Raw genomic sequence first — 13060 nt, 5'->3', positions numbered from 1 at the left:
CCAGCACAGCCCGGCAGGCTGCCTGGTGCCACGTATGTTCACGTGTATGAGCCACGTGTTGCCCGGATCCATGGGATGGACTTTCGAGCAGGGCCAGTCTCACCACCCAGGGTGCCCTTTGCCAGCTTCTCCACCTGGGAAGGGGCTGGGGTAAATCGGGTCAGCCTGCACTGTGGATCTGGACATCTTTAATTCAGGAAGAAAGGCCTGTCATATTTCTAGTCCAAATCTACCCCTTACAAAGCAGATACTTGAACTCTCACTTGGCTCCTGGAGTCTGTGGTTAGGTTAATTTTCCACATACTTCAGAATGAGAACATGTTTCACTAACTTTGGGAAGAAAGAGATTTCTCCAACAAGACTCCACATTTGCACACCATAAAATGGGAAATAGATTTGACTGCATCAAAATTAAAGATTCTGTTCAAGATAATAAATGATACTAGATTGGGAGAATGCACTTGTAACATCTATAGTTTTCAAAGATGTAATATATAAATTATTTAAAGAACCCTTGCCACTCAGGAGGGAAAAGGAAATGGCAACCCACTCCAGTATTCTTACCTGGAGAATCCCATGGATGGAGGAGCTTGGTGGGCTACAGTCCACGGGGTCGCAAAGAGTCGGACACGACTTCACTTTCACTTTCACTCACTTGCCACTCAGGAAGCAACATCGAAAAACAAAATAGAACGTTGGACGAAGGACATATATATTAGGCACGTGCCAAAAAAGAGTGACGCAGGCCAGGCCTAATTGTTAATTAAGATAGGAAGCAAAGCAGAAACGTTTGGATGCTTTCAAGTTTTAATTCAGTCACCTCCTTATTCTCCACCCAACACATTGTCATTCAACCCACAGATTTATCATCTATATGTCAGCCCTTTTCTTGTGATTTACTTCCCGTGCCCAAGCAAACCTGCACGCTTCCCCCAAACACTTTTAGGGGCCTTACCTGTACCCGTGTGTCCCCTTCAGAAGGGGAGGATGGTTACTTCAATACCCTCTTAGGGTAGCAATGACCGGCAGTGATAACAATTAGTCAAAATCCCATTGGTCACCTGAGGCTCTAAACAAGCAGCCTCCTTTCTGTTCTTTGGCAGCTGCGATGAGCAGCAGCCTGGTCCAGTTTTGAACCAAAATTTTCTCATAGGATCTGAGCATGCATGATATATTCTGTTTGTTGCCAAGATGTGAAATTTATCTTTTGGAGGAAGTTGCATATAAATCTTGTTGTAATTTATTTAAGTAAAAAGATAACAGGAACAACTTGCTGAGCACCCTGGTTTCCTGTGAGAAAGAAACAAATAACCAATTTTCAGAATGTTGGGGGCCTAATCACTAAGGAGAATTTGGTTGCATCACTTAGAACACTCAGAGAAGGCAATTACACCCCACTCCAGTACTCTTGCCTGGAAAATCCCATGGGTGGAGGAGCCTGGTAGGCTGCAGTCCATGGGGTCACTAGGAGTCGGACATGACTGAGTGACTTCACTTTCACTTTTCACTTTCATGCACTGGAGAAGGAAATGGCAACCCACTCCAGTGTTCTTGCCTGGAGAATCCCAGGGACTGGGGAGCCTGGTGGGCTGCTGTCTACGGGGTCACACAGAGTCAGACACGACTGAAGCGACGTAGCAGCAGCAGCAGCTTAGAGCACTGTAAATAGGAAATTCATGGTAGAGGAAATCTGAATGGCTAATGAGAACATTGAATGGAGCTCAGCTTTTCCAGTAATAAAAGAAAAGAAATTCAGAGAAAGATCTCACTTGATGTGCAACATATTTGACAAAATCGAGAATTTGACCAAATGAAAGGAAGGATATATAGAAATGGGTCACTCAAGCTCGGGTGGTAGCATTTATTGGTGAAATTCGTAGAGAAAGAGGTAGAAGTATGAGTGAAATAAGCATGTGACTACTCTGCAATTAGGCAAGTCCTACCCCTTGTACATACCCCAGAGAAACTCCCATACAGGTAAACAAGGAGCCTTGAACAAGAGTGCCTGTCATGGGAAAGGATTCTAGACCAATGACGACTCTACCAGAATAATGTGCAGCTATCAGAAGGAACTGGCTAGAGTTACACAGAACATCACTGATGGATCTCAAAGATTAATGCTGAGTAAAACAAAGGAGGATAGATCAAAAGGAGATCGATAGCAAAAAAATCATTCTGTACATTTTTAAAACATACAAACAATACTGCATAATTTCCATAGATGTCATATGTAGACAGAACAAAACAGAAAGTGGATTTTCAGGGACCTACTAGAAATACATAAGGAGAAGCTACCTTTGGGAGGATTTCTCCTTGAGATAGCAGATGTGGGGGAAAAGAAACAGAGGTGCTGTGAATGGTTTGCTTTTCAATCGACTGAGAAGGATAAACAAAATTCTGTCCACTGGGGTTAGGAACCAGCTACACCGCTCTATCATCTGACAGAACACTAAACCCACAGCAGGAACAGGTGTTCAATTAATAATTTAACAATCTTTAATGTGTTTGTTTTATACTTTAGATCCTGGACTTTCTAAGATAAAAGATCTTTCAGAGTTTTCTCTAGAATTGGTGTTGAGAGATCAGGGTGATCTACTACTACCTTACGAGGTCATGGAATAGAAGATCAATCAATTTCTAAGAGGCAGAAGGAAACAGAGTTCATCGCATCAAAATCTTTGACTTTGCCGAGAAGGGATCTGAAGTCCTAAGAGGTCCAGTGACTCCCCAAGGTCAGAAAAGGAGCCTGCTGCGTGAGACCAGAAGGGGACGCCAGGCTTCTCCCCTCTTGTCCTTTGCTTTTTCCACTGGGTGGCCTGACATTAGCATCGCTGCCTCCAGGTGTGCTGGGACTTCAGCTTGCCCAGAATGCCCACAGCTGGCTTGGCACACTTTGGAAGGAGTGAGCTAGCACTTTTACACTGCACACTGCAACTGGCTTGTGGCAGAGAAAAAACAATAGATCCTATAACACAGCCCCACTGAAAACTCACATTCTGTCACCCTCCAAAATCTCCAGTTCTGCCTCCGAGAAAGAAGTCTGTCAATGCTGCCTTGGAAACATCCGATGCTGCAGAGTAGTAGCCAGCTTTAAATCACCCCTGATGTGGCCTTGCCCTTGGACTTCATATGTAATACTGGTGGCTTAGCAGCTTACAGGTCTGTAACCCCTTTACCAGGAAGATGATTCCTTCCCAGCTTAGATGGACTCCTGTTTCTCAGCAATCTCCATGAGATTCTCGAGCCTTTCTCCTTTGAGATCTCTCTTCTAGGCCTAATTCTCCAAAGCGAAACCTCCATTGAGTGAATGTCTATTTGGCCTTCTGAGTCCATTTCAGGTTCATTTTTCAACTGTTTTCTCTTTTAAAAGTCCCGCCCCTCCGGGTCGCCGCTTTCCCGGGAAAGTGCCTGTAATGCCCCGAGCCGGCAGCAGAGGGCGCGCAGGGCTAAACAATCTTGGCACCAACCGTCCAACTCGGGCTGAGCGGTTGAAAGCGCTCAGCAGCCGCTCTGACTGCGAAGATCCTCCCCTGGGGGCCTGGACCTGGGCCAGCTAAGTGTGGTCGGAGGCGGCTTGTGCACTCCAAAACTGTCACGGGAGAGATTTTCATGGAGTTTTCCATGGAGAGGGGTGAAAGCTTCTCTTCCCTGGCTGGGAATGAGCTCGACCTCTTCCCGAGTTCGCACAGGGTCCTTTCCCAGATTCGGCTTTCCTGTCTGCCTTGGGGATAGTGGGAGGGAAGTGTTTTCTATTCTGCTCGCTACGCAGTCCCTCCTAGGAACGCCCTCAACTAATGCCGTATCTGGGGACCCAATCTCTCTACTGCAGGAAGGCATTTATAGATTTATTGTCTGGAGCCCTGAGATCGTTTAGGGGACGGATCCTCCAAGGTCTGAGTCCCAGTCTTTTGAATTACATCAGTCGTGGCAAATTAACATTCACAGAGGGTTTACTTGATTTTTTGTTGTTTTTTTAGAAGCAGCCAAAAGACATTCAGACCCAAATCTATTAAATAAAGGATGAAATAAACTTGGAGGTATGAAAGTACAGAGCCTGGTGTATAAGGAGCTCTGGGTGGATGAGGGTGACCTGTGACTCTGGATTCACTGGTAGTTATTGTAGTTGTTGTCATTTAGTGAGTTTTTTAAAGTAATTTTCATTTGAGTATAGTTTGCTTTACCCTATTGTGTCAATTTCTGCTGTAGAGCAAAGTACGAATACATTTCAGTTCAGTTCAGTTCAGTTCAGTTCAGTCGCTCAGTCGTGTCCGGCTCTTTGCAGCACACCAGGCCTCCCTGTCCATCACCAACTCCCGGAGTTCACTCAAACACATGTCCATAGAGTCGGTGATGCCATCCAGCCATCTTATCCTCTGTCGTCCCCTTCTCCTCCTGCCCTCAATCCCTCCCAGCACCAGGGTCTTTTCCAATGAGTCAACTCTTCGCGTGAGGTGGCCAAAGTATTGGAGTTTCAGCTTTAGCATCATTCCTTCCAATGAACACCCAGGACTGATCTCCTTTAGGATGGACTGGTTGGATCTCCTTGCAGTCCAAGGGACTCTAAAGAGTCTTCTCCAACACCACAGTTCAAAAGCATCAATTCTTTGGTGCTCAGCTTTCTTCACAGTCCAACTCTCACATCCATACATGACCACTGGAAAAACCATAGCCTTGACTAGACAGACCTTTGTTGGCAAAGTAATATCTCTGCTTTTCAATATGCTATCTAGGTTGGTCATAACTTTCCTTCCAAGGAGTAAGCATCTTTTAATTTCATGGCTGCAGTCACCATCTGCAGTGATTTTGGAGCCCAAAAAAATAAAGTCTGACACTGTTTCCACTGTTTCCCCGTCTATTTCCCATGAAGTGATGGGACCAGATGCCATGATCTTAGTTTTCTGAATGTTGAGCTTTAAGCCAACTTTTCATTCTCCTCTTTCACTTTCATCAAGAGGCTTTTTTGTTCCTCTTCACTTTCTGCCATAAGGGTGGAGTTATCTGCATACTGAGGTTATTGCATACTGCATACTGCAAGCTGAGGTTATTGCTATTTCTGCTTTGCAAATAAGTTTATGTGTGCCATTTTCCTAGATTCCTCATATAAGCGATATTATACAATATTTGTCTTTCTGTTTCTGACTTACTTTGCTCAGTATGACAATCTCCAGGTCCATCCATGTAGCTGCAAATGGCATTATTTCATTCCTTTTTATGACTGAGTAATATTCCATTGTGTGTATGTACCACATCTTCTTTACCCATTCCTCTGTCAGTGGACATCTGGGTTGCTTCTGTGTCCTGGCAGTTTTAAGTAGAGCTGCAATGAACATCGAGGTGCGTGCATAAGTTTTTGATGTAGAACCATGAGACCATTTTTTTTTTTTTGGTGGCCTCTAAAGCAGCTCTGAAGACAAATGTAAAAGATAACGATCCAAACAAAATATCATTTCAGCAAAAATTTTGACAATTTCAATGTGATTTAATTGCCCAAGTTCCACATTTATTAAAAACACCTTTCCTTATTATTTTGTTTGCTTATTGTGTTTATTAGAGCACAGTTGGTAAAGAATCCACCTGCCAGTGCAGGAGATGCAAGAGTTATGGGTTCAACCCCTGGGTCAAGAAGATCCTCTGGAGAAGGAAATTGTAAACCATTCCTGTATTCTTGCCTGGAAAATTTCATGGACAGAGGAGCCTGGCAGTCTACAGTCCATGGGGTCATAAAGAGTCAGACACGACTGAGCCAGTGAGCACATGCATTGTGTTTATCAATCTCTTAATCTATGTAGACTTCTTGGCTATCAAATATAAAGGTAGTGCTGAAGAATTGATGCCTTTGAACTGTGGTGTTGGAGAAGACTCTTGAGAGTATCTTGAACTGCAAGGAGATCCAACCAGTCCATTCTGAAGGAGATCAGCCCTGGGATTTCTTTGGAAGGAATGATGCTAAAACTGAAACTCCAGTACTTCGGCCACCTTATGGGAAGAGTTGACTCATTGGAAAAGACTCTGATGCTGGGAGGGATTGGGGGCAGGAGGAGAAGGGGATGACAGAGGATGAGATGGCTGGATGGCATCACTGACTCGATGGACGTGAGTCTCAGTGAACTCTGGGAGTTGGTGATGGACAGGGAGGCCTGGCGTGCTGCAATTCATGGGGTCGCAAAGAGTCGGACATGACTGAGTGACTGAACTGAACTGAAGATAAAAGACCAGAGGTCTTGGAGTTCTGTGGCACTTGCTTTGCATCATCCTTGAGGGTGGCTGAGGCCCTCATTCTGCCTGCCTGTGGATCCTGGGGCAAGGCATGGGTCTACAGAGTCTGTTTCTTCATCTTTAAAAGAGAGCCAGCAAGTGCTCCCCTGCCTATTACCCTGAGGCCAGATTACAATCACAGATTTTTATGTGTTTTATGAACTCCAGAGTGCGGTAGGCATTTCATTTCTTAGTATCCTGTGGTTCTTGTTCTATTTTCTCAATTACAAGTTCTTGAAGGCAAAAACCATGCCTCAACTTCTTTGGTCATGTGCCATGAAGAGTAACTCAGAAGACAGTGGGGACACTATACCTTCTGTTAACAGTCTACCTAGGCTGGTTTTCTGGCTTGTGGCTACAATGATGGGGCTCCTGGGCTTGCTACAGGACTTCTATTTGCAGTGGGCTGCCATCTATTGAGAATGGAGTCAAAGGTACCAATTCCACTAAACATGTATTGAACAGCACCAGAAGTCTGCTCAGATCTGGTATGGATACACAGTTGAGTCAGTCATGATCTCCACTCTCAAGGAGTTTATAAGTAAAGTTGATAGCACACACAAATGGCCAATAATGCCAAGTACCATGTTAGATGTACTCAGAAGGAGGCACAAAATAATGAAAAATTGCAAATATGGAGTGACCAGGACAAGCTTCCTAGAGATGTGGCCTTTGAGCTGGCCTTACAGGATGAATAAACTTGGATAAATGAATCTGATACAGTGGTCATGCCGGCAGAGAAGATCATCTGAGCAAAGACATCACCAGCAGACTGTTAGAGAAAGGTTACGCTGGCAGGAGGTGAGTGCAGGGGGACATGTAAGAAAGAGAAAGCTAGCAAGTTTTGCTTTGGGGCCTAGCCTTGGGGCACATTTGTTGTCCTGCTAAAAAGAATGGGTTCATCTCAAATCCGAAATGAAATCATTACAGCTAATGTATTGGTCAAAGGGCTCAAGATGGGCCATCTGGGTTGGTTCCAAGGGGACTCCAAGGGGCAAGTGGCATGGTGTTTCGAAGGCAATCAAAAAAAGCAGTCAAGGTGGTGCATGTCTGAGTCCTGGTTCTGACCGGTGCTGTGGAGTTGCAAGGGCTTCCCAGGTGACGCTAGTGGAGAAAAACCTGCCTGCCAATCCAAGAGATATAAGATACACGGGTTTGATTCCTGGGTTGGGAAGATCTCCTGAAGGAGGGCACAGCAACCCACTCCAGTATTCTTGCCTGGAGAATCTCATGGACAGGGGAGCCTGGCGGGCTACAGTCCTAGGCTCACAAAGAGTAAGACACGACTGAAGCGACTTAGCACACACACACATCGTATTGCAAAACCTCTGAAGATAGACAGGGAAAGGTTTTCTTTTCTTCCATACAGCCCCCAAACTGCCCTGTGGCATCTTCATTCTTTCCCCATTGATGGTGCCCCAGGCAATGCTCAAAATACCTCATTTCAGTCGTTGAAACATCTGGTGGAATCTGAACTTCAATTTCACATTGAATTCAAGCCCCTTTCTGTAGCCGGACATGAACACAGGGACATGAGCTGGGAGGAAGATGAAGGAAGACAGGAAGATGGATTCCTGTCTTCAGAGCACTCTGGTCAACAGGAAGGCATCAGTCTGTATGCTTACAGGTATTCCTCAGGCCTTCCAGGCACTCTCACTCCCATGAGGCTGGCTCTGTGTTTCTGCAACCTAGCCAGCACCCAGCTGGGAGCAAGGGACCAGGCTCCCCTTCTTGTAGATACCCATGTCCAGTCTCACTGAGGGTGTTCTTTTCTGTCTGTTTCATTAGGGTTGTATGTGCGGGTCCCTTCCCCCTTCCGGGCCCCCTGAAGTGGTGGGGTAAAGCCACAGGACCACCCCTGAGTACCCTTTATTCTCAAGAAATCTCCTCTTAAATTTAAATCTATGAATTTAGGCTCAAGAAGTATAAAGTAAAAGTCACAGAATCAGCTCATCTTTTTTTCTTTTATTAAAGTACATATTATTTATTAAAGTACATATATATTACATGTGTAAAATGCAGTGATTCCCAATTTTTAAAGGTTTTACTCCATTGATTGTTATTATAAAACATTGGCAATTTCCCTTGTGCTGTACAATAAATACTTGTAGCTTATTTCATACCCAATAGTTTGTACCTCTTAATCCCCTACCCCTATATTGCCCCTCTACCCAACTAGTTTATCCTCTATATCCGTGTCTGCTTCTTTTTTTTGTTATATTCACTAGTTTATTTTAGATTCCACATATAAGTGATATCATACAGTACTTTTCTTTCTCTGTCTGACTTAGCATACTTCACTTAGCATTATGCCCTCCAAATCCATTCATGTTGCTTAAAATGGCAAAATTTTGTTCTTTTTATGACAGATATACCACATCTTCTTTATCCATTCATCTGTTATGGACACTTAGGTTGCTTCCAGTCAGTCTGTTCAGTTGCTTAGTCATGTCTGACTCTTTGTGACCCCATGGACTGCAACACACCAGGCTTTCCTGTCCACCACCAACTCTTGGAGCTTGCTCGAGCTCATATCCATTGAATCAGTGATGCCATCCAACCATTTCATCCTCTGTCAGTCATCTCCTTTTCCTCCTTCCTTCAATTTTCCCAGCATCAGGGTCTTTTTAAGTGAGTTGGTTTTTCCTACCAGGTGGCCAAAGTATTGGAGTTTCAGCTTCAGCATCAGTCTGTCCAATGAACATTCAGGACTGATTTCCTTTAGGATGGACTGGTTGGATCTCCTTGCAGTCCAAGGGACTCTCAAGCGTCTTCTCCAACAACACAATTCAAAAGCATCAATTATTTGATGCTCAGCTTTCTTTATAGTCCAAATCTCACATCCATACATAACTACTAGAAAAACCATAGCTTTGACTAGATGAACCTTTGTTTGCAAAGTAATGTCTCTGCTTTTTAATACACTGCATAAGTTGTTCACCCCGCTCCAGTACTCTTTTTTTTTTCATTTTATTTTATTTTTTAACTTTACAATATTGTATTGGTTTTGCCATATATCAACATGAATCTGCCACAGGTATACATGTGTTCCCCATCCTGAACCCTCCACCCTCCTCCCTCCCTGTACCATCCCTCTGGGTCGTCCCAGTGCACCAGCCCCAAGCATCCAGCATTGTGCATCGAACCTGGACTGGCAACTCATTTCATATATGATATTATACATGTTTCAATGCCATTCTCCCAAATCATCCCACCCTCTCCCTCCCCCACAGAGTCCAAAAGACTGTTCTATACATCAGTGTCTCTTTTGCTATCTCATATACAGGGTTATTGTTACCGTCTTTCTAAATTCCATATATATGCGTTAGTACACTGTATTGGTGTTTTTCTTTCTGGCTTACTTCACTCTGTATAATAGGCTCCAGTTTCACCCACCTCATTAGAACTGATTCAAATGAATTCTTTTTAATGGCTGAGTAATACTCTATTGTGTATATGTACCACAGCTTTCTTATCCAGTGCTCTTGCCTGAAATATCCCAGGGATGGAGGAGCATGGTGGGCTGCCGTCTATGGGGTCACATAGAGTCTGACACGACTGAAGTGACTTAGCAGCAGCAGCAGCAGCAGCAGCAAGTTGGTCATAGCTTTTCTTCCAAAGAGCAAGTGTCTTTTAATTTCATGGCTGCAGTCACCATCTACAGTGATTTTGGAGCCCCCCAAAATAAAGTCTCTCACTGTTTTGTTTCCCCATCTATTTGCCATGAAGTGATGGGACCAAATATTGAGTTTTAAGCCAACTTTTTCACTCTTCTCTTTCACTTTTATCAAGAGGCTCTTTAGTTCCTCTTTGCTTTCTGCCATAAGGGTGGTGTCATCTGCATATCTGAGGTTATTGATATTTCTCCCAGCAATCTTGAGTCCAGCTTGTGCTTCATCCAGCCTGGCACCTCACATAATGTATTCTGCATATAAGCTAAATAAACAGGGTGACAATATACAGCCTTGATGTACTCCTTTCCCGATTTGGAAGCAGTCTGTTGTTTCATGTCCAGTTCTAACTGTTGCTTCTTGACCTGCATGCAGATTTCTCAGGAAGCAGGTAAGGTGGTCTTGTATTCCCATCTCTTGAAGAATTTTCCACAGTTTATTGTGATCTACACAAAGGTTTTGGCATAGTCAATAAAGCAGAAGTAGATTTTTTCTGGAACTCTCTTGCTTTTTTGATGATCCAATGGATGTTGGCAATTTGATCTCTGGTTCCTCTGTCTTTTCTAAATCCAGCTTGAACATCTGGAAGTTCATGGTTCATGTATTGCTGAAGCCTGGCTTGGAGAATTTTGAGTATTACTTGGCTAGCATGTGAGATGAGTACAATGGTGTGGTAGTTTGAACATTCTTTGGCATTGCTTTTCTTTGGGATTGGAACAAAAGCTGACTTTTTCCAGTCCTGTGGCCTCTGCTGAGCTTTCCAAATTTGCTGACATACTGAGTGCAGCACTTTCACAGCATCATCTTTTAGGAACTGAAATAGCTCAACTGGAATTCCATCACCTCAACTAGACCTGCTCATAGTGATGCTTCCTAAGGCCCCGTTGGCTTCACATTCCAGGATGCCTGGCTCTAGGTGAGTGATCGCACCATCGTGATTATCTGGGTCATGAAGATCTTTTTTGTATAGTTCTTCTGTGTATTCTTGCCACCTCTTCTTAATATCTTCTGCTTCTGTTAGTCCCTACCATTTCTGTCCTTTATTGAGCCCATTTTTGCACAAAATGTTCCCTTGGTATCTCTGATTTTCTTAAAGAGATCTGGTTGCTTCCATATCTTGCTAATTGTAAATAATGCTGGTATAACACTGAGGTACATGTATCTTGAATTTTGGGGATTTTTGGTGGGGGAGTATATACCCAGGAGTGGACTTGCTGGATCATTTAGTAGCTCTATTTTTAGTTTTCTAAGGGATGTCCATACTGTTTTCCACAGTGGCTGTTTACATTCCCACCAACAGTGTACAACAGCTCATCTGTCTTAAGTCCTGTGTGAAAGAATTTGTAGTTGATCTTTAGACTATGAGGGAACTTCCTCGCCACACACTGGGACTTTAGCCAAATGTTTAACAGTAGGAAAATTCCATTCAATTTTTAATTCCATTAGTGATGCTTGAGGGCAAGGTCTCAATATCAGTGCTATTGACATTTTGGCCCTGACAGCTCTTTGTCACAGGTCCTATGTATCAGAGACGTTTAGCAGCATCCCAGGCACCTACCCAATACATCTCTTCCAGTTGTGACAATCTCTTCAGACATTTAAACCTCCCATCCTCTGCGGGTGGGGCTGGGGGAGAAGTGGCAAAAAACTGCCTCACAGACAAAAGGGAATCATTGACAGTTTTTGAGCAAGGAAGTAAGGTAAGATTATCATCAAAAATCACTTTGTTGGTGATTTATCATCAACAATCACTTGATTGGTGATGATAAGAACAGGAGTGGTCAAGGCCAAGATACGCTTGCTGTGCAGATGGTATCTTTTTAATAATCCCTAACCATGTACAAAGCAGTGTCGTAACATGACCTCATTCATTTCCATGGCCACCTTCTGGAAGGTGGGGGACTATGTTCCACTGATGAAGTGTAAAGACAGAGGAAGGGGCTGCCCTGGGGAGCCTTCAGGTTGAAGAATAATGGTGTGGGAAGTGGGGAGGGTCCTTTTCCACGGAGTCTAGGACTTTCTTTTCAGAGCAGGAATCCTGTAGAAAATATTTGGATCAATGATAATAGATACTGTAACTGAAATTAAGAGCTAACCATGTGCTGTGTGTCTCACAGATCCACTCACTTAAGTCTCTCAACAGGCCCCTGTGAGCAGGTACTATTATTATTTCCAGTTTACAAAGTCAAAGACTAAATTCTAAGAGGTCAGGTCACATGTTCAAGGTCACTCAGTGATCAGAGCTGGAATTTTAACCAAGGCTGCTGGGCTGACTCCAGATCCCTTGTTTATAACCATGCGTTTGCATGCTAAGTTGCTTCAGTCGTGTCCGACTCTTTGTGACCCCATGGGCTGGAGCCAAGATCCTCTGTCCATGGGATTCTCCAGGCAAGAATGCTGGAGTGGGTTGCCATGCTCTCCCCCAGGGGATCTTCCCAATCCATGGATCAAACCTGCGTCTCTTATGCCTCCTGCATCGGCAGGTGGGTTCTTTACCACTAGTGCCCCCCAGGAAGCCCGTTTATAACCACGGCAAATCCTAAACTAGTTTCCAGCATGTGAGAGACCAGAGGCACTACAGTTTCCAAAGCTCTTCCACTTCATTGTCAGCACTGATAGGTAAGCGAGGCCATAGTTCCATTTTACTGATGAAGATACAAACTAGAATACAAGTGTTAAACCAAAACTAGAAATCAGAATGGTTTGATTCTTTATACAGTACGTTGGGTGATCCTGACCAGGATATGGAATGGAATATTATGGTAACTCTCAAAACCAGAAAAGGTTTTAACTATTACAATCTCACACTTTAGAAGAAAATTAGTATTTATGCCCATCTTCTATGTTGGGTGCTGTGATAAAAGCTTTGTGCACATTTTCTATATAATCTTGACAAGAATCCTAGGGCAAAGAGCTTAATTATCCCAATTTACAGATCAGGTCATTGAAGCTTGGTGAGATTGATGTCCATCACAAATGGCAAAGACTCAAACTCAAATATGACTTGTGCCAAGGCACACGCTCCTACATTGGACTTTTTGTTTTATTTTATCTTTTACCTTACAAGGTAGGTATTATTATCTGATGTTTGCAAATTAGGGAAAGAAAGAAAAGCCAGAGAGGTGAGGTGACTT

This window comes from Bubalus kerabau, chromosome 6 (genome assembly GCF_029407905.1).
Source record: "Bubalus kerabau isolate K-KA32 ecotype Philippines breed swamp buffalo chromosome 6, PCC_UOA_SB_1v2, whole genome shotgun sequence".
Classification (NCBI taxonomy): Eukaryota; Metazoa; Chordata; class Mammalia; order Artiodactyla; family Bovidae; genus Bubalus; species Bubalus kerabau.
The sequence above is the reverse complement of the archived record's forward strand: the minus strand, read 5'-3'. Positions refer to the sequence as shown.